A 20,761-nucleotide genomic window follows, 5' to 3' on the forward strand; every position below is an offset into this window, starting at 1 on the left:
GATCAGCTTGCTACCTGGTGGCAAATTGATTATATTTGACCATTTCCATCACAGAAGGGTCAGCGATTTTTTTTAACTGGAATAGAAACACTCCAGATATGGGTTTGCAATCCCTGCATGAAATGCTTCTGCAAAAACTACCGTACATGGATTTACAGATTGCCTTATCCACTGTCATGGTATTCCACACAGCATTGCTTCTAATTAAGGAACCCACTTCATAGCAATGAAATTTGGGAATGGGCACATGCTCATGGAATTCTCTGGTCTTACCATGTTCTCCATCATCCAGAGGCAGCTGGGCTGACAGAATGGTGGAATGGCTTTTGAAGACCCAATTACGGTGCCAACTAGGTGACAATACCTTGCTGGGCTAGGGAAGTGCTCTCCCTATATGGTGCTGTTTCTCCCATAGCCAGGATTCATGGGTCCAGTTATCAAGGGGTGGAAATGGGAGTGGCAGCACTCACTATCACCCCTAGTGATCCACTAGGAAAATTTTTGCTTCCTGTCCCTGAAACCTTAAATTCTGCTGGTCCTTCCAAGAGACATAACAATGATTCCATTAACTAGAAATTAAGACTGCCACCTGGCCACTTTGAGCTTCTCACGCCAGTGAATCAATAGGCATGAAAGGGGATTACTGTTCTGTCTGGGGTGATTGATCCTGACTATAAAAAAGAAATAGGTCTGCAACTGTACAATGCAGGTAAAAAGGAGTTTTTCTGGAACATAGACGATCTCCTAGAGCATCTCTTAGCACTACCCTGCCCTGTGAATAAAATCGATGGAAAACTGCAACAACCCAATCCAGGCAGGACTACCAATGTCCCAGAAACTTCAAGAATGAAGGTCTGAGTCATCCCACTTGGCAGAGAACCATGGCCAGCTGGAGTGCTTGCTGAGGGGAAAGGGAATATAGACTATGCAGTAGATGAAGGTAGTGATAAACGTAAACTACGACCATATGACCGATTACAGAAGCAAGGACTGTGATTGTTTGAATATTTTCTCCCTGTTTTGTTCTGAGTGTGTTTGTGTTAGTCCATAAGAAACACCTTGTTTTCCTCTAATCACATGACATAAGTTGCATTGTTCATGTTACAGTATTTAAGTCATAGGACATGAAATTTAAGAGTGAATGTTACCTAAGGATGTGTACTCTATTCTGGAGAGACGTAGTACATTTCCAGTGTTACACAGGACAGTTGATTATTGTTAAGAGAAACATATGTCTGTTATTGTGTTCTATTTGGAAGTGTGTTTCAAGGTGATGTGTATAGCTGCCAAGTTGACAAAGGGTAGACTGATAGTTAGCTTCTGGTGTCAACTTGGCCGACTGATTATGCCCAGTTGTCTGGTCAGGTACGCACTGGCCTGACCATTGCTGCAAAGGTATTTTGTGGCTGGTTGATAAGCTGGAAAGTTGGTGTATTAAATCATCAGTCAATTGATTACATCTGAGTCTGATTACATCTGCAGTCAAATAAGGCGTGCCAACCACAATGAGATAATCCTATCAGTTGAAGGCTTTTAAGGGAGAAGAGAGACTTTTCTACTCCAGCCAGCAAGCCTCTCTTGTGGAGTTTGTCCAGTCCCTTCATTGGAGCTGCCAGCTTCACAGCTTGCCCTACAGATTTTGAACTCTCCCATTCCCACGGCTGTATGAGATACATGTATAAATTTCATATTTACAGAGCTCTCCTGTTGGTTCTGTTTCTCTAGAGAATGCTGAGGAACACAAAGGGTCATTTCAGGGGCCAGAGAAAGTAAGTTTTCACAATCCTTAATTCTTACATACCTTCAGGCCCAACACTGATGTTGGCTCATCAACCCCCTATTAAAAGTAAATTAGCTGTTCTGTATCCTGATGGTGTTGGTGAAGACACAAATCTGTACTTGTGTTACACATAGAAATGTATGCCAAAAAAGGGTCAAATTACTGTATGTATATTTAAAACATTTTTTTAGTTGAATTTACTGCTGCCCTCTTTCCCTTCTTATGCTGCAATGACTGAGAGAAATGGCAGTTGTTTTTAATTGTTTTACTCTGTGTGATATCAAAAGCAGGAGACTAGAAAATAAAAGTTCTGCTCTGTCACCTGCTATCAGGCCTTGATCATCTCTGTGAACCTCAGAAACTTACTATCTATCTCATGATGGCAAAGATTAAAGATGAAATGATAATTGAATAAAGCATTGTCAAGAATGCAAATCTATGAAAAGGTAAAAATTGATTGATGGTGTGTTTTGAGGAGGAGGAGAGAAGCCCTTTTCCATAAACTTTTCTTCATTCCCTGGGCCTCTGATTCTTTATCTGCAAAACAAAGGCTTTGACAGTCAGTGAAAGGCATTATTTTAAGGATGGAAACAATAGAAATTTAGCAGGGGTTGCTGTGGAGAGAGGCTCAGGGGAGGCAAAAGAGAAAGCTCAAGTCACTGCTTCCCCCAATTCAATAAAAAGTTCCCCTCCCCTCCCCCCACCACTGCTGCACTCTGATTTCAAAAATCATTACAAAATCATTACAGCTACTCCTACTCTCGTACCCTGCCCCCCCACACCCCCCATTTCATTCCTTAACCCTGCCTGTGGCTCAATCTCTCTACTGAAATGATTCCCACAGCTCTTGATTCTAAACATCTAGTGACTTCCGTATTGCTCGTTAATCCTTTGATGTGTGTGTTGCTGGGAAGGGGAGGGTGCTATTACAATTACCAAGAAATGTCTGCGTCATGTTCTCCAATGAGTAAAAACAGAGGGTTGCCGTGAAGCAGTTTTTTATCTAGGATTTTATAAGTAAAGCAATTAATCGACCAATTGATCAATAGGACATTGCCTTAAGAGGAAATAAAAGTGTTTCAGATTCAACGTGGTCAGCAGCTTTGGCGGATCCCATGAGTTTCTACAGAGAACTGATCCAGGTGAAGGCAAACAGAGGGTCTAGGGAACCTTGGAAGTTGGCACTAATGCCATGAAATACAGAAAGTTCATGCCATGGTGATTTTTAAGGAATAGGAAATTCTCAGTGATCCGCAAATGTGTGTGCTGGCCTATTTAGAGCCTTCCTAGCATTAGAAAGTGGCATTTTCTGGAATTGTGGAAACCAATATCTATAAGGTCATATCATAGTAATATCAAAATTACATTCAAACTTAGTATTAAAATAATTCTGAGGGCTTATTACAATATCATGATCCAGGCCTGGCACACCTACCATGATCCTCTGAAGAAAGTGACATCATTCTTCCACTTTGCAGTTGAGAGAACTGAAGCCATGGCACTTGAGCGACTTACCCAAGGGCACACAACTGGTAAGGGCCGATGTGGTGTTGGGGCCCTTTTGGTCTGATTCCACAGCCCATGTCAATCAGCACGCTGCTTGTGGGGACTGCAGAGCTCAGCCTGGGGGAGTTTTTGATCATCTAATTTTCATTCCTCTAAATCCTACTCCCACACTACTCAGACTTCAAGGTGGACGTGAATCTTTTAAGGATCTTAAAATGCAGATTCTGATCAAGCAAGCCTGGGGTGGCACCCAAGAATCTGCATTCTTAAGAAGCTTCCTAAAGGGGCCCATTTCACTGCTCCAAGTCCCGAACTTCGAGTTACACGGCAAGGTTCTGAACAATCAGTGAATTCTGTTGTCAAGACCAGCTGCAGTCCACCGGGTCACATCTACACCTACTTGCCTTCATTGTCTCGACACTTACAGCTGCTGTGCATTACCCTTCAGGGGTCAGCTCACTTAATTAATGAGCTGCATAAGCAGTTTCATCACTTTGCACTCTGTGGATGGAATTATAAACAATAAAAAATTTAAAAACCCTCTTTGTCTGATTTCTCTCATGCTCTGGAACAGGCTGTGAAATAGGTAATTTATGCCAGCGGTTACAAATTACACATTTATTTAGCTAACTGGCTGCAATAATAAGACTCCACAGGGGGCCAAACAGGGTTCTGGGGTCTCTAGAATGCTGGAAATCTCTGCTCGAACGCAGCAATTAGGCAGGTTTCTGTGGCCTCCTGGTGCAACTCCCGGTAGAAAAGGAATCAATCCTCAGGATATGAAATATGAATCTGGCTAGCGACCCATTGGCGGCCGCTTCAAAGGCTTTGCATGTCTTAGATTTTATTTCTGGGCACCCAGAAGAAAGCGGAACTGTGTAATTAATGCAATAAGCTGCACGTGTCGGAGAGGCAACCTCTTCCTGTGCCGGCCTCTGGGTGGAGACTAGTGGTCTTCGGCTGCTGCTGCTGAGAACTCGTTCTCTCGTAATCCCTAACGACATTTATTTTGTACCGATAAGGAGGGGAGAAAACGAAACCATGGGACTGTCTGCTGACCCCTGTGACATTTTCTCTATCATCTTTCTGGCGAAGCTCTATGGGTATGCAGCGGGACACACAGCAGCTGTAATGTCTTTGCTCTCAATTCAAACAGGACGGAAAAAAAAGAGAGAGAGAGAGAGAAAGGCATGTCTCTGGAGTGGAGACTAGAAATAGGGAACTCTTCTGTCTTGGGCTTATAAAATATGGGGAAGCTATCTTTATGAAAAAGAATAAAAATGAGATGCAGCCGGTGTGATGGGCTTGTGCAAGTGAGGGACCGTGAAGCTTAAGCATTATTAGCTCTCAAATAAATTCACTTCTGCCTGTCTTATTGTTCTTTGATTTCTCTCCAGTTTCAAAGCCTTATTTTTTCATTACCGTTCTGCCACTCACCATGTCAATTGGAAATACTTATTATGCTTGTCCCATGACTTCGTGAGTCCTTGTCTTCCCTGCTAGCTTTTTAGGCCTCAGCACCTGTACCACCCAGAACAGCTCTCTGAGGTTTCCTGTGGCTCCAGGGACAGTTTAGGAACCTGAATTTGTTCATGCTCCCTTCCTCTATTTCCATGTACTTCCTCTTCTGCCAAGAATGTTTTTTCTTCTTCCCACAAGCCTAGGAATCAGAAGAAAATGTATTCCTAAAAATGGATTTGGGGGTGCAATACTTAATGAGGTAGCTTCAAATGTTTTCACAGTTTCATCTTACATCAGCCAGGACTGTCCCATCTTCTGCCTTTTATTTCCCCTACTAGCTAACATTTATGCAATCTACAGTATGTAAAAGGTACTATCCCCAGCACAGCAAATGTGTAACATCTCATTTGACTTTTTATATCAGACTCAAAAGACTTATTTTTGCTGATTATCTTATAAATGTTCCCTTATGAACCTTGGTGAGAGTTTCTTGGTATAGTCCCTGTGCTGAGATGTTATGTACTCCAGAAAAGTCGTGTTCTTTTTCCTAATCCAATCTTGTGGGGAAAGACCAATCGTTTAGGGTAGAAACATTGATTGGATTGTTTCCATGGAGATGTGACAGAACCAGTTATGGGTGTGGCCTTTTGATTATGTGGAGAGGTGACTCTGTCTATTTAAGGCCATGTGCCTTCCCCACTGACAGAGGTGTTCAAGATGCCCTCAGTCTTTCTTGAGTCAATGTAGCTTTCTCTGGATGCTTTAGTTTGGACATTTTTATAGTCTTAGAACCGTACATTTGTTACTTAATAAATCCCTTTTATAAAAGCCAATCCATTCCTGGTACTATTGTATTCCAGAAGCATTACCAAACTAAAACAGTTCCATGAATGCGACTGTTGGGACATAGCTTGTTCATCCTCATTTTCACAAAATACTGTCAGATTTTTTTCCAGAATGTGGGCACCAGTTTATACTTCCACCAGAAGTGTAGGAGATACCACATTTTCTTATAACTCTAATAGCATTTGATATCATTTCAGTTGTCTAATTTTTGCCAACCTGTAAGGTTAAAATTTAGCATCTCCTGTTTTGAATATTAGTCTACCACTTTTAACTTTCAATCCCTTCTAATTTCTTATTAAAATATAAAATGTTCAGAAAAGTGAACATATCTTAAGTGTAAAGTTCAATAAATTTTTAGAAACAGAATGCAGTTGTGTACCTTACAATCAGATCAATAAAGTCTCAGTTTTGTTCTAATTTCCACTTCTTGGATTACTGCTAACTTTGAATCACCTTACACTCATTAGCCATTTAAATGCTGCTTATTTCATATCCTTTGCCCATTGTCGCTATTGAATTTCTTGGTTTTTTTCTTCCTGCTATTATGCTGGTCTGACTTGGTGTTTTAATACGTATTATGTATTTTGTTTGTTTTCATATTTGGTATGTATTATGTATGTATTTTGGTGTTTTAATATGTATTATGGTTGTAATAGGCAGGGAATGAGGTATACTTGCATTTCAAAAATACTGTGCACAGGGTAAACTAAACAGAAGCCTGATCCTTAGGGTAGAAAACTTTTTTACGTCTTTGATATCAGGAGGTGTAGACTCCTGCAGCTAACAGGCAGAATTATACAGTGCCTTGTATGGTCAAAAAGTGAAAAATACCATCTCTACAGAATTTATCAGAAAAGCTATAGAGAAAAAGAAAATACTGACACAGACACAAACTTTAGTTGATCGAATTTAATACCTGTTGAAGTTGCTGTTCCTTTTCTTGAAATAAAGTCCTCTGTTTGGTGAATATAATTGCTTTACTTTAATCCCATTGCTTTGCTGTCTTTTCACTCTGATTGACAACTTGATGGCTGCTAAATAGGTTTTCACAAAATTAGATCCAAGTGAGTCCACTAAATTAATTGAAAAGGCTGTGGATTTTAGACTACCTGCTCTTCAGCTGTCTTAGAGCTATAAGCATGCCAGATAGTCAACTAGGTTTAATTTACCTTATTTCTTGAAAACCAATCAATCAATCACATTTGTAGAATAGAGAAGAAAAAATGCAGCATTTAATTGGAAACTGAGTGAAGACAAAACTATTGGATTTCAGTGCAATTTCTACACTAATGCTTACAATCAGCCATCAACCAATGAAAAGTAAGATGTCCAAGGAAAACTATCATCAGCTGAAAATTACCAATACAACCTCTGCCTAAGAATGGATAAAGACCTTCTGTAGATTCTGACAGCAAGTTTTTGTAGAGTACTTGAGCATCTGACATACTCATAGGAATAAATGCAGACTGCAGTAGGGTGTCAACAGTGCTGGCATTCCTAGGGAGTGAAAACTGTTTCTCTATTAAGATCTATGCAAGTCCTTGGATTGGGCTCCCAGTCTTTTAAGACACACCAAAAATATATGCACATCTGCCTTTCAAAGTTCTAAGACCTCCCAGGCTTTGGGACTTGAGTGAACTCTGTTCAGTGATAACCAACACTGCATCCTAATTTTATTTTGACTCATCCTACAACTTCAGACTTATGTTTTTTTTTCTGTTTTGTCTTAAAGGGACTCCACTGGATCCCGAAGAGTTATGTCATTAATTAGTCTAATATGCTTATAGAGCCCCCATTCTTTGCAGATAAAGTCTTCTCTGTATTCATTCTAGTTCCCTAAATACTCAGTTCCCTGATTCTTTATGAGCACTTGAGTACAATGTTGATTATTATCATGGGATTCAAGATGACTTCTTAAAATTGTTATTAAATCGAGACTTCCGGAGAAGATGGCGGCTTAGTAAGACGCGCGGGTCTTAGTTCCTCCTCCAGAAAAGCAACTAAAGAAACAGAAACAATACGAAACAGCTCCCGGAGCCACGACAGAGACCAAAAAGACAGCGTACCCCATTCTGGAACGGTTGAACGGGCAGGGAGAATCCGCTGCAGTGAGATACCTGAGGGGCGTGCGTTTTCCCGGCCGGGGCGGCTGGCGACTGGGGTCCCCTCCACGCACGTGGCTCCCCGGTCTGACTGGGAACGTTGGATAGTGGGGCCCTCCCACCACACTTGGCGTCTCGGGCCAGCTGGGCAATTTGGACCGGCACTCCCCCAAGCCGCGGCGGCCGGCGACCCCCCCCTCCACGCGCGGTTTCCCGGGCCGACTGCGAGATTCGGATTGGCAAGTTAAAGGAGCCACAGAATCTTTTACCGGTGGGACCCGCAGACAGACGAGCACCACGAGCGCCAACTACTGGGAAGGAAAAGAAAAACAGCCCAGAGATTTCACAGAAAAACCTTTCAACCAGCCGGGTCCCACACCCAGGGAAATCTGATCAAATGCCCAGACACCAGCAGAAAATAATGGATGACACTCGGAAAATTGAAGATATGGCCCAGTCAAAGGAACAAACCAATAGTTCAAATGAGATACAGGAGCTGAGACAACTAATGCTGAATATACGAACAGAAATGGAAAAACTTTTCAAAAACCAAATCAATAAATTGAGGGAGGACATGAAGAAGACATGGGCTGAACAAAAAGAAGAAATAGAAAATCTGAAAAAACAAATCACAGAACTTATGGGAGTGAAGAACAAAGAAGAAAAAATGGAAAAAACAATGGATACCTACAATGGTAGATCTAAAGAGACAGAAGCTACAATTAGTGAACTGGAGGATGGAACATCTGAATTCCAAAAAGAAACAGAAACTATAGGGAAAAGAATGGAAAAACTTGAGCAGGGGATCAGGGAATTGAATGACAATATGAAGCGCACAAATATACGTGTTGTGGGTGTCCCAGAAGGAGAAGAGAAGGGAAAAGGAGGAGAAAAACTAATGGAAGAAATTATCACTGAAAATTTCCCAACTCTTATGAAAGACCTAAATTTACAGATCCAAGAAGTGCAGCGCACCCCAAAGAGAATAGACCCAAATAGGTGTTCTCCAAGACACTTACTAGTTAGAATGTCAGAGGTCAAAGAGAAAGAGAGGCTCTTGAAAGCAGCAAGAGAAAAACAATCCATCACATACAAGGGAAACCCAATAAGACTATGTGTAGATTTCTCAGCAGAAACCATGGAAGCTAGAAGACAGTGGGATGATATATTTAAATTACTAAAAGAGAAAAACTGCCAACCAAGACTCCTATATCCAGCAAAATTGTCCTTCAAAAATGAGGGGGAATTTAAAACATTCTCAGACAAAAAGTCACTGAGAGAATTTGTGACTAAGAGACCAGCTCTGCAAGAAATACTAAAGGGAGCACTAAGAGTCAGATACGAAAAGAAAGAAGAGAGAGGTATGGAGTAAAGTGTAGAAAGAAGGAAAATCAGATATGATATATATAATACAAAAGCCAAAATGGTAGAGGAAAATATTATCCAAACAGTAATAACACTAAAAGTTAATGGACTGAATTTCCCAATCAAAAGACATAGAATGGCAGAATGGATTACGACCCAGCAATACCACTGCTAGGTATCTACTCAAAGGACTTAAGGGCAAAGGCACAGATGGACATTTGGACACCAGTGTTTATAGCAGCATTATCTACAATTACAAAGAGGTGGAAACAGCCAAAATGTCCATCAACAGACGAGTAGCTAAACAAACTGTGGCGTATACCTACGATGGAATATTATGCAGCTTTAAGACAGACTAAACTTATGAAGCATGTAATAACATGGATGGACCTAGAGAACATTATGCTGGGTGAGTCTAACCAAAAACTAAAGGACAAATACTGTATGGTCCCACTGATGTGAACCGACATTCGAGAATCAGCTTGGAATATATCATTGGTAACAGAGACCAGCAGGAGTTAGAAACAGGGTAAGATAATGGGTAATTGGAGCTGAAGGGATACAGACTGTGCAACAGGACTAGATACAAAAACTCAAAAATGGACAGCACAGTAATACCTAAGTGTAATGTAACTATGTTGGAACACTGAATGAAGCTGCACCTGAAATATGTTTTTTTGTTTGTTTGTTTGTTTGTATCTTTTGTTTTTGTTTTTTCTTTTTCCTTTATATATATATATATTTTTTTATTAGTATTATTATTTTAATTCTCTTCTCTATATTAACATTCTATATCTTTTTCTGCTGTTTTGCTAGTTCTTTTCCTAAATCGATGCAAATGTACTAAGAAATGATGATCATACATCTATGTGATGATCCTAAGAATTACTGAGTGCATGTGTAGAATGGAATGATTTCTAAATGTTGTGTTAATTTCTTTTCTTTTTTTTGATTAATAAAAAAAATTTAAAAAAAATTGTTATTAAATCAATGTATTTCTTTCATCTTTCCCTGAAAAATGCATTCCTATAGCAGGAATGCAAATAGTTTAAATGTTAAGTGTTTTTGCCACCAAAATGATTTTTGAAGTGAGAGCAAGATTTTTAAACAGTCAGATTTAAAAAAGTCTTAATTGTGTGTTATGGTATATCAACTTGGTTAACCTGGAAATTGTTTCCCAGAATTCTTTTCTAAGGATGGGTCAGGTTGCTATGGAACAAATGAGAGACATTCCTGAGATTTGGAATGTGGAAGTAAAGTAGCATCCACAGACAAACACACAGGTGCCTAGTGGGTCCCAGCTCTTCTTTCTCCTTGACTTCATGTCTAGCTCAATGGCTAGACTTGCTGACCAAGGGGTCCAGACCCATAGTGAGACACTAAGCTGTGGAACTATAGAGGAAGTAGCTACACAGAGACTTCCAGGCAACTTTTGTGGAAGACAAACTTTCCACAAGCTTCCCTTTCATCATGGTAGCTCAGCTTGCCTGGCTCTTTGATTTTTTTCTGGGAGATCTGGTTTCCCCACCCATTTCAGAACTTCAGGAAGTCTGGCTAGTCGTTCCTCTCTAATCCTCTGACTCCCACATCCAGCTTCATTTCCCCAGCTTCTTCCATATTTATATAAGGGCCAGATCCTCAAATAATTCTCTTATTCCCGTACTACTTATAGTGACTGTGCTTGCTGACAGAACCCAGAATGATACATTAACTCTACCATGAAGAATTCAATAAACACTAGGTAGAAAGAACTCAGAGTGTGACATAGGGAAAATCTATAAGAGAGCAATGACATTAGATAACCTTCAACTAAGAGGTTCAGGCTCATAATTGTTCCTGCTGCTGCTTTGAGATAAAAACCAGGATATGGAGAGCAGGGTAGGTTATGATAGAAAATCCATTTAAAGTTGGTACCATAGAGCCAAGTGGATAATCAGTTGGATTCTCAAAGGGGCCCATATGGCAGACGAGTGGCCAACATGATGCTACAAGAGTAAGAATTGCTGGGGTGAGACAGAGCTCCCTATTGCCTCTGTGGGCACTGAGGGATGCAGAAGCTCCTAGATACTTTAGTGAGGTACTCAGAAGTGCTTAAAGAAGCAGTATAACATAGGAGACCTGATCTGACAGATATACATAAAATATTTTGATCAACAAATGACAAATTCTTGATTTTATCTCTCAGTTTCAAATTCAAGTGTGGAAGACATAGATTTTTATTATCTTCCTAAAGTCCCAAATTAAATATGTTAATCAAGAAATTTGAAAATAGATGTTAATCAACAAAGATGACCCCCCAATGAACCAAATCTCCTGATATTCGCAATTTTACATAGTTCCTTCCTACACTAAATCTGGCTGGGTTTATGGCTTGTGCTAAATAGTAAAATGTGGCATAAGTGATGCTGTTCCAGTTCCAGGTTAAATCTTAGAAAAACTGACAGCTTCTGCTTTTGTACTTTTGGTTTTGGAAGTCTTGAGCTGCCATTTGAGAAGCCTGGCTATTCCACTGGAGAGACTGCATTAAGAGACCATATGGAGAAGCCTTGAAACATAGAAATGGAGGCCCAGCCTTCCAACCATCCAAGCCAAGTTTCCAGTATGTGGGTGACATCATCTTGAATACTTCAGACCTACCCACCATCTGCTGCAACCTTGTAAGAGACCCTGACTAAGATCAATAGAAGAACCATCCAGTGAAGACCCAATAACCCAGAGGTTCTTGAGAAATAATACGGTGATTGTTTTAAATCACTAAATTTGGATGTAGTTTGTTACTCAAAAATGGATAATTAAAAGAGACGAGGAGTTAAATTTGGGGATGAAGTTAACACATAGAGATTGAAGATTTGGTATGTGACGGCCTTCTAGTTTTAAAGGTTTAGCTCTAGAGAGTGAGAGTCATCAAGTTTTTTATCCTCACATTCTTATTATAAAAGTTTCTAACTTGAGAAGATGAAGATGGCCACAACTTATTGAATAGGGAATGCATTTGGTAGACTCCCAATCTATTTATTTTTCTCATTCTAGGGACTCAAGTTAAAGCTAGAGAACTATATTTATACAAAAATGGAAAAAAGGAAACCCAAATACAGAGCTCAGTGGGAAGGAAAGTGGTCCCGTGAGCCCAGAAACTAATGCCAGTATATATGTATTAGGTTCTTGCCCTCCAAAGTGGGTCCACAGAGCTGCAGCATCAGCCTCACCTTGGAGCTTGTAGAAATGAACACTCCTAGGCCCCAGGCCTACTTAGTCAGAATCTGAATTTTAACAAGATGTTCAGGTGATTTATATATACTTTAGTCAGAGAAGCACTGGCAGAAAAAAGGGAATCAAACCAAGAAGCAGGCATTAGTGTAAGAGACTCAATGATTCTTCTTGAAGGAATAAACCAGCATAGAAAATGTAGATATTTGAAAGACAGCCCACTAATGCAGAAAATGGATGCAACAGAAAGAAAAACTGCTCTATGATGGGGCTTTCAAAAGATGAGTAAAAAACAATGGGATGAAATATTTTGTCTTTACTCGGCTTCTCGGGGCACCAGATACAAAATCTTATAAACTTCAGGAGTATCATGGTGGTGAAGATACATACATACATATATACATACAGCTAAATGACTATGAGAACTCAGGAAAAATGTTCCTTAAGAAGCAGTTTTCACAGGTCTAAGAAATTCCTCAGTGAAAGGCAATAGCGATTGTCATTGTGCATAAGAATGAGAGAGCCAGTCGGGAGAGACTGTGGAAAATTAGCATACAGGGCCTTCACTCGGTGCTGCCACCAACACAGAGCTCTGAGGAGAAGGGAACTGAGACAATTAGATTAGACTCAAGGGAAAAGAATAGCCTGGTACTTGGGGTTAGTAAAGTTACAATTTTCTGACCTTGCAAGAAGTCAGCAAAGCCCCAGTTGATACTTTTCAAGAAAGGAGAGAAAGGTTAAAGAAGAGGTGAGAGTCCCCTCTTCTCTCCTTTATCAATTCCATAAAGTCAAAATTAACCTCTCAAGAGGAATAGCAGATGGATGATACATTAATAGGTGATAAGCGTTCATTGAATAAATAAAGGGAAGATTTCTTTCAATAAATTTTAAACACAAGTCATACATTCAGAAAATTGGACTTAGTAATTAGGATATTGATAAGGCTGAAACCAAAAATGTTTCCTCTGCCTATTCTCTTTCCCTCAGATACCACTTATTATCTATTATGACTTTGACAAGCACCCAGTGCTGAAATGTGAAAACAAATTTGCATATGACAAATTGCTTTATAGGCTAAGAATTGGCTTGCTACTGTGTTTGGAGAGTGAAGCCTGCTACCTGTGATTATCTTGGTATTGTGCTTTCTCTTTGGGCTCTTCAAATGGGAGGTTCTGGTAATACTGTGTTGAGCTATTGCAATATCTGCAGTCCTCCAGGAAATCAACTCATTCTGGTCAGAGAATCCTGACTTCAACCACTGAAGGAGCCTCGGTTTCACCCAGGAATCCATGTGGAATCACAAGAAATCAAGAGCCAGTCTAGCTAAAAATGGTCAGAATAAGAAACTGAGGAGGACTTCAATATTTTTCTCTTTTAATTTAAGAATTTTAGACTTTGTAGTTTAACTCACAACATACAATGTTTTGATTACACATTTGAACAATTTCAAAGATAAAACTATATAGGGTAATTATAATAAACCTCTGTACATTTATCATCTAGATTCAAAGATTGATTTAAAAATTTGTCATGTTTGCTTCATCTAATTTTTGCTGAAGTATTTTAAAGTAAGTTACACATATTATGGCTTGTCAATTCTAAGCAATATCATAATTCCTTTATCATACCTAACAAAATTAGCAGTAATTTTCTCGTATCATCTAATATCCAGTCAGTAGTCAAAAATCATCACTTGTCCTCTAAATTTCTTTATGATAGATTTATTTAAACCAGGATCCAAAATCCAAAGACCTTCAGGCACTGTATCTTTTATTGGTAAGGAATGCAAAGTAAATTAATGCATCTTTTATTTTGGAGGGATTATCCCAACACAATTCATACTGTTGTAGCCCAGAAACTGTATTGAGCTGCAAGACTTCTGAATATTCATTGGTTTCATCTTGCACTCTCAAGACTGCATGTATTTACTGAGGCATCTAGAGTAGATTCTACTTCATTCTTCACCTTGTCCTAAAAGAATGTCAGTAACTCAAGAGACCCATGAGATGCCCTGTGGGATGATAAGATAATTAAAGTCTCATCAGACAAAATAATAGTTCAGACCAGGGTGTTAATATATTCCTGATGTAAGATACAGTAAAGGTAGACTAATATTCCTACAAGGGATACTATTTCTGTTATTTTCTGCTTATTGGCATGGAAAAGAGAGAAGAAAGCATTTTTGTGAGCAGTAATTACATACCAGGTACCAAGGCTGGGTTGATTTGCTTGAGAAAAGATACAACTTTCTAGAACAGCAGCAGTCCTTGGAATCAACTCACCATGAAGCTTCCCTCCACCTTTATTCTCCAAGAGCCTGTTGTCACTCAGGCCCCAACACTGGTGCCTTCAGTCACACTTCCTGACACTTGATGCCACTTTTAAGGGTCTCTTGTCTGCAACTTTCTTGTACCAAGTACTGTATCAGTCAGAGCTCGGTTGTAGATAACAAAATCACTCTTGATAGTTGAAGTAGATATGGCATTTAATGCAGGGAATTAAAAGCTTACAAAATTATTGGAAAAGCCTGGAGCAGCTTTCAGGCTGAGACTCTAAGGATGATTTCCAGATCAACACAACAGGCTAGCTCATCAAAGAAACTGCTTCCTCAGCCTCAGCCAGGATGCCAAGAAGCCTAACACAACTGTGCCCTTTTATAGGAGCAAATAACCTTAGCTAAAATTGGGGAACAGAAAGCTCTCATCAGAACTGTTGGTTTTGGAAACACATCCTATGTGTGATCTAGATTTCCAGAAGCTGCAACAAAATGTGTTAATTTCTGGAAAGTCTGTGCATGCACAATTAGCACCCTTAATATGGACACCTCACATACCATTGCCTTATTTAATTAATTTCCAAATTCAGGTCCATGAAAGTGCATCTAACTGATAGAAACTAAATTGCTTAAGACTCCTGGATACCAGGATCAATGTAACTTTTATTTTATCAGCTTCTGCAGTATAGAAAGTTATTCTACCAACTCTGGGACACATGGTGAATGAATGAATCTGCCACATCCACTGAGAGAAAATGACACTAACTCCATGCTATGTTTTGAAGAATTCCTAATACATATGAAGGGTCTTGCAGAATTTTCTGGTGTTTGCACACAACAAAGTGGTTATATTTTAAGTTTATTCTGGCATAATGTTAAGATAACATGTGCAACAATGAACATTAGTAAATGCCAATAAAGAATCTCTAGAAACTAGATATGCTATGTGTATAATCATTGTTTCAAAAGTTGTTGCAAATACCTAACATTACCCCAAAAGGCGTTAAGCTGTATGTGACATGAATTAATGATTAAGGCCAAAACTTGCTTTTCTATCACCCTTCAACATATAAATGGGGAACTTAAATGCAACTGGGGCAATAAGTGAAAATAAATGTACTTTGGTTTTTGTTTTCCTTTTGGTTTTGTGAAATTTGTGGAGTAAACTAATAACATCTTTTTCTCAAAATTCCCATTAGGTATATTCTCTAAAATAAAATGATGATCAAAGCACTAAAAGAGGGGTGAGTTTATTATTTGGGGGGGGGGGGTGTGAAATGACATTGGTAAATCCAGATGAAGCCAGAGAATATTGTATCCATGTAAGAGTGACTTCTCTCCTGAACAATCTTTGAATTGTATTTTAAAGTTCAGATAGCCTACCAGACCTGAAAGATGAGGGGAAACAAATAAAAATACTTGGTACCTGGATAACAATAGCCTCATTATAATTCGGCCACTCCTATCCTCAAATATCCAACTTAAATTGTCACTGTAACATTGAAGAAAAGCATACAGTCAAGTCAAAAAGTCTTCATTTTTACCATAAGCAATTTTTGATTTACTGGCTAAATTCCCTTTTCTTAGTTTTCCTTTAACAGATTAGATTAGAACTCTTATGTGGGTGGTTATAAAAAAAAAAAATACATCTTTTCCCTTGGTGGAATTAGATATTGCACCTGTTTCCTGTAATGGCGGATACTGTTTTCAGGTGTTTCTTATCATTACGAAAACATTGACTTTAGGAAGAAGCACCAGGAGAGTCTGTGCAATTCCATCTCACATGAGCCCTAGACTCTGACAGAATACGTAATATGTTCTTATCACTACTGTGTTTTGCAAAAATGCCAACATTCTGCAGGCTTCCCTAGATATTTCCTATTTTCTGTTAAAATCTGCCTTTTCCAGGTGTTTTGGTTTGGTTAAATTGCCAGAATGCAATGTACCAGAAATGGACTAGCTTTTAACAATGGGAATTTATTAGCTTACACATTTACAGTTCTAATGCCACCAAAATGTCCCAGTTAAGGTATTGACAGGTCTAACCAGCATCTAGGACAGCCCTGTCACATGGGAAGGCACATGGCGACATCTGCTGCTCCTACTCTCCCAGGTTTTCTCACTTCACCTTCTTGCTTCACCGTCTTCCTCTCTCAGTCTGAGCTTCTCTGGGGCTTTTTTTGTAAGCATCTCTGAATTTCATCCTTTCTTCTGAATGTGTTTCATCCTCTTATAAAGGGCTCCAGTAAGAGAATTAAGACCCACTTTGAATGAGGTGGGTCACATCTCAATCAAAATAACCTAATCTAAAGGTCCCAGCAATAATAGGCCTATACCTACAGGAACGGACTGAATTTAAGAACATGATTTTCTGGGGTACGTAAGAGCTTCAAACTACCATACTCGGTTTCCTTTTCTCTCCTATCTTGCTTTCTTTTATGATGATTTCATATTTTTCTTAGTCTAATTTTCTTAAATATTTTGTAAATTATATGGCTTTTCTTTATTTGAGTGCATAGACATAACAATATACATACCTGGATTCTAAAGTTAATTGTTTCCCTTACCTTCTTGTGAACAATACTGCAATTACTCCCACCTAGCTATTTTGCATGTTATTAAGTATTCTATTATTTTTAAACAGTAGGCAATAATTATTATTTTGATCAGTTGATATTTGTTTATGTGTATCCATATATACCACTTTTTTTTTATTTGATTCCCCCTTGTATCTCTGGCCTTCCATCTTAGAGCTTATCTTTTCTGTCCTAGGAGCATCCTCTCAATGGATGCTCATTTAAGTTATTTATTTTTCATTTCTAGAAGTCATTTGTAAATGTTTGCATGTGTATGCTCTTTGCTCATGTTTTCAAGGTTCCCAATGAATTTCTTTTTGCAAAAACTAAACATTTTATTTTTGAGTTGGATAATTCTAGTATCTTTTGTGATATCTATTATTTCTGATGACAAATTCACATGCCTTTTTCTTCTGTGTGTTTTGCAATTTTTTCCCCAGTGAGCTGCTAATTTTTCCTAGAATTTTGCATGCGAGAATTCTTTGATGCCCAGAATAAATGTGGGTTTTTCAATAGCGAACTTCCTTGGCTTATATAGGATGCTTTGAGTATAAAATAACTATAAATTAAATACTTATTACTGTTGGACCACTCAGATATTCATTGAGTTATCTCTTTGGAAAGTTTAAGTCATTTATCCATTTTTCAATTAGATTTTTTGTTATTTCGTGTTGATATTTTAACAATTCTAGATAAGAATCTTAATTTGGTTTGATAGTTTACAAATATTTTTCCCAGTTTGTAGCATGTCTTTTTATTTTCTTTATTGTGGACTTTTAGAAATGGAGTTTATTCATTTTTGATTCATTGACTCTTTGATTTGTTTGATATTTGTATTTCATTTTACGAATACTTTCCTATTCTTAAGTATAATATAGTTTCATATTTTCTTTTAAGTATTTTATAGAAGCAATATTTCCAAAATAATATTTTTTTGCAAGAAATAGGAATTGCAATTTAATTTTCCATGTAAATAACTAATGTAGGCATTACTGTTTATTAAATAATTCATCCTCTTCTCATTGATTTGCTATTCCATGTTTGACAAGCATAGTCTGTTACTGGACTTATACTCTGTTCCACTTGTTTATCCCTAAGCCAAAATCATACTGCTTTAAGCAATAACCTTTAAAATAAGTCTCTATATCTCATTAGTAAATCTTTATCTTATGTTCTGCATTTCTTTATTTTCCTCCAGTAATTTGCAATTTTTGGCCTTCCCACATAAATTTTAGACTTGAGTTGTCAAGTTGTATCAGTCATTCTACCCACTTTCCTACTGGAATTAGATTGAATCTTCGAGTCAATTATGGGAGAACTGACATCTATATGTGAGTCTTTTCATCCATGAACACATATATTCTTTTTATTTGGGTCTGGTCTACTTCACTATTTTTCAATAACACTATATAATTTTATCCACAAATGCTTTACATCTTGTGTTAGTTTTATTCCTAGCTATCTTGTATTTGGCTGACTTTCTTTGAAACATTTTTTTGTCCTGATAATTTAAACATCAACATAATTTCCTTTGTTTTTCATTTTTCAAGTTGTTGGTCGCTTTGACAATCATATTTGATTGATGATTTATGAAGTTTTAATTTCTAATAATTTCAATGTATTCTGTTTTCATATTTGTTTTCTCCAAGGTGTCCAATATTTCATCATTCAGGCATAATGCTATAATACTTTAGTAAAATTGATATGGGTTTGAGCATAAGGGCCCACAGTACTAATAAACGTATGTTCTACTTTCATGGATAAATACTTTAAACAACACTTGGTACACAAAAAGTATACTGGAACATTCAGTCTCAGAGGAAGGAGCAACTCACTTTTATAACACTTTTAATGTCAAGTAACATTTTGTAGTTGTCTTACTAGTTGTATGAACTGTCAACTCTCATTCATTTTTCTTTGTTCCTTGGGGTCTCTATTTTTTAGATACTATGAACCTACAGCCAGTAAACTTCTCTGGAGGACAAGATCATTTGCCAACTAGATAAGGTGTGGGTCCCTTTGCTGTCACTTTCCTGTTGATTTTATTCCCATAAGCCTGGATGAAAGCTTTGATCATTTGAAGGCCCTAAAAAAAGACTAGAAATGGCACTGAGTTTGCTTTAGTGTGAGATAGTAAATAAAATTGGCCAAACCAGGAAGATCATATCTGTGGTCTGAGATAGAACAGCTGGTTAGCTATGCAAGAGTCCAGCGATCCCTGAAACCCCACTTTATGAATTAATTGGAAAAGGGAATGAGGAGAGAAACAAGAAAGTAAAGGAGTCAAAGACAAGGTACAAAAATAGAGGGGGTTTAAAAGTTACTTTCAAATTACATCCAGAGCAAATTCACACTCATATAGCAAGGTAGAATTGACAGGACTAACGCACAACCAAAATTTAGAGAAAAAAGCCAAATAACCTCAAAACTACATAGGCCCAACATTGTAATAAAGTTTTGTTTATGAGTTCAGAAGAACATAAAGACTTTCCTATTGTGGGATTAGAAACCGAAGAAGGTAGAAACTAACTATACTGGAAAACGATTAAAGCTTTTCAGTATGTTTATGACTATTAATTAGAAGATGGTGATTGGTTTATGAAAGCGGATGATTGCACGTCTATCATAATAGACTATTTAAGATGGCTTCTTTCAAAATATGACCCTGAAAGACCCATTTACTTTGGGAGAAAATTCAAGTCCTACGTAAAGCAGAGCCAAGTGAGTGAATGAGTGGGATATATATATTGAGCAAGGAAGGCTTGAAGAGATTTGTGGCTGCATTTTAAATGAACAGATGTACCCATGGCTCCACCATGACTCAGCACTTGGGAGATGCATGGATATAATAAACATAAAAGTGGGAGATTCCAGGGATACCACTAGAAAATAAACTTTTCATCCCTTTACCAATTAATCGAAGGTTGTCTACGCAAAACTTTTTGATACTGGATGCTGTCAAGGTTCTCAGATACTTCTCTGATCTTGCCATTTCTTTTCATTGTGTTGATCCTCTAACCACATGTGAATTAGAATACCTTGTTTATCATCTTTGCCCATATGGCTATGTATATAGTTATCAACCTGCCTTACCTGAGAATATCTCTAAAGGAAATTGCTGAAACATACAAAAGTGATGATCCAAAAGTAAAATTAGGAAACTGTTGAAAGAAAAACATGAATGAACAGAGATAAAAGACAGTGCACTGAAAAAGGACTTCTGTACTTCTGATATAGAGTACTGTAATCCCAGTGTGCAATTCTTTCTAAATAAACATCCCATATTAGAAATCTTTCATATGAATGACTGTAAACTGAAGCTTTAATGAGCTGTGAATTCTGCTGATACAGTAACATAGCAACAGTTATTTGATACAGTAATATATATATATATGTGTGTGTGTTTTTAAAATGGTGGCCAAGTAGAGGGACTAGAAGAGATTTTGTTGCCAGTTCCTGACCACATGTATTATTGTCACTGAGAAACTAAAACAATTAAATTTGCTAAAAGTATACTGCACCATGTTAGTAACACACACAATGCTAAAAGATCTGCCTTAAACAACATTTTTGAAGAAAAAATTGTTGCTCAGTGTCGTTTGTAAATTCAAGATGTGAGTTGGTATTTACAGTATGACATAAA

The 20,761-nt window shown here is 38.0% G+C and overlaps 1 pseudogene; it reads left to right on the forward strand.

The window, feature by feature from the left end:
* Positions 1-3,191: 3,191 nt before the first annotated feature.
* LOC143656822 (glycoprotein-N-acetylgalactosamine 3-beta-galactosyltransferase 1 pseudogene) lies at positions 3,192-20,286 on the forward strand (annotated as a pseudogene).
* The last annotated feature ends 475 nt before the right edge of the window (positions 20,287-20,761 follow it).

The sequence above is a fragment of the Tamandua tetradactyla genome, chromosome 15 (assembly GCF_023851605.1).
Source record: "Tamandua tetradactyla isolate mTamTet1 chromosome 15, mTamTet1.pri, whole genome shotgun sequence".
NCBI lineage: Eukaryota > Metazoa > Chordata > Mammalia > Pilosa > Myrmecophagidae > Tamandua > Tamandua tetradactyla.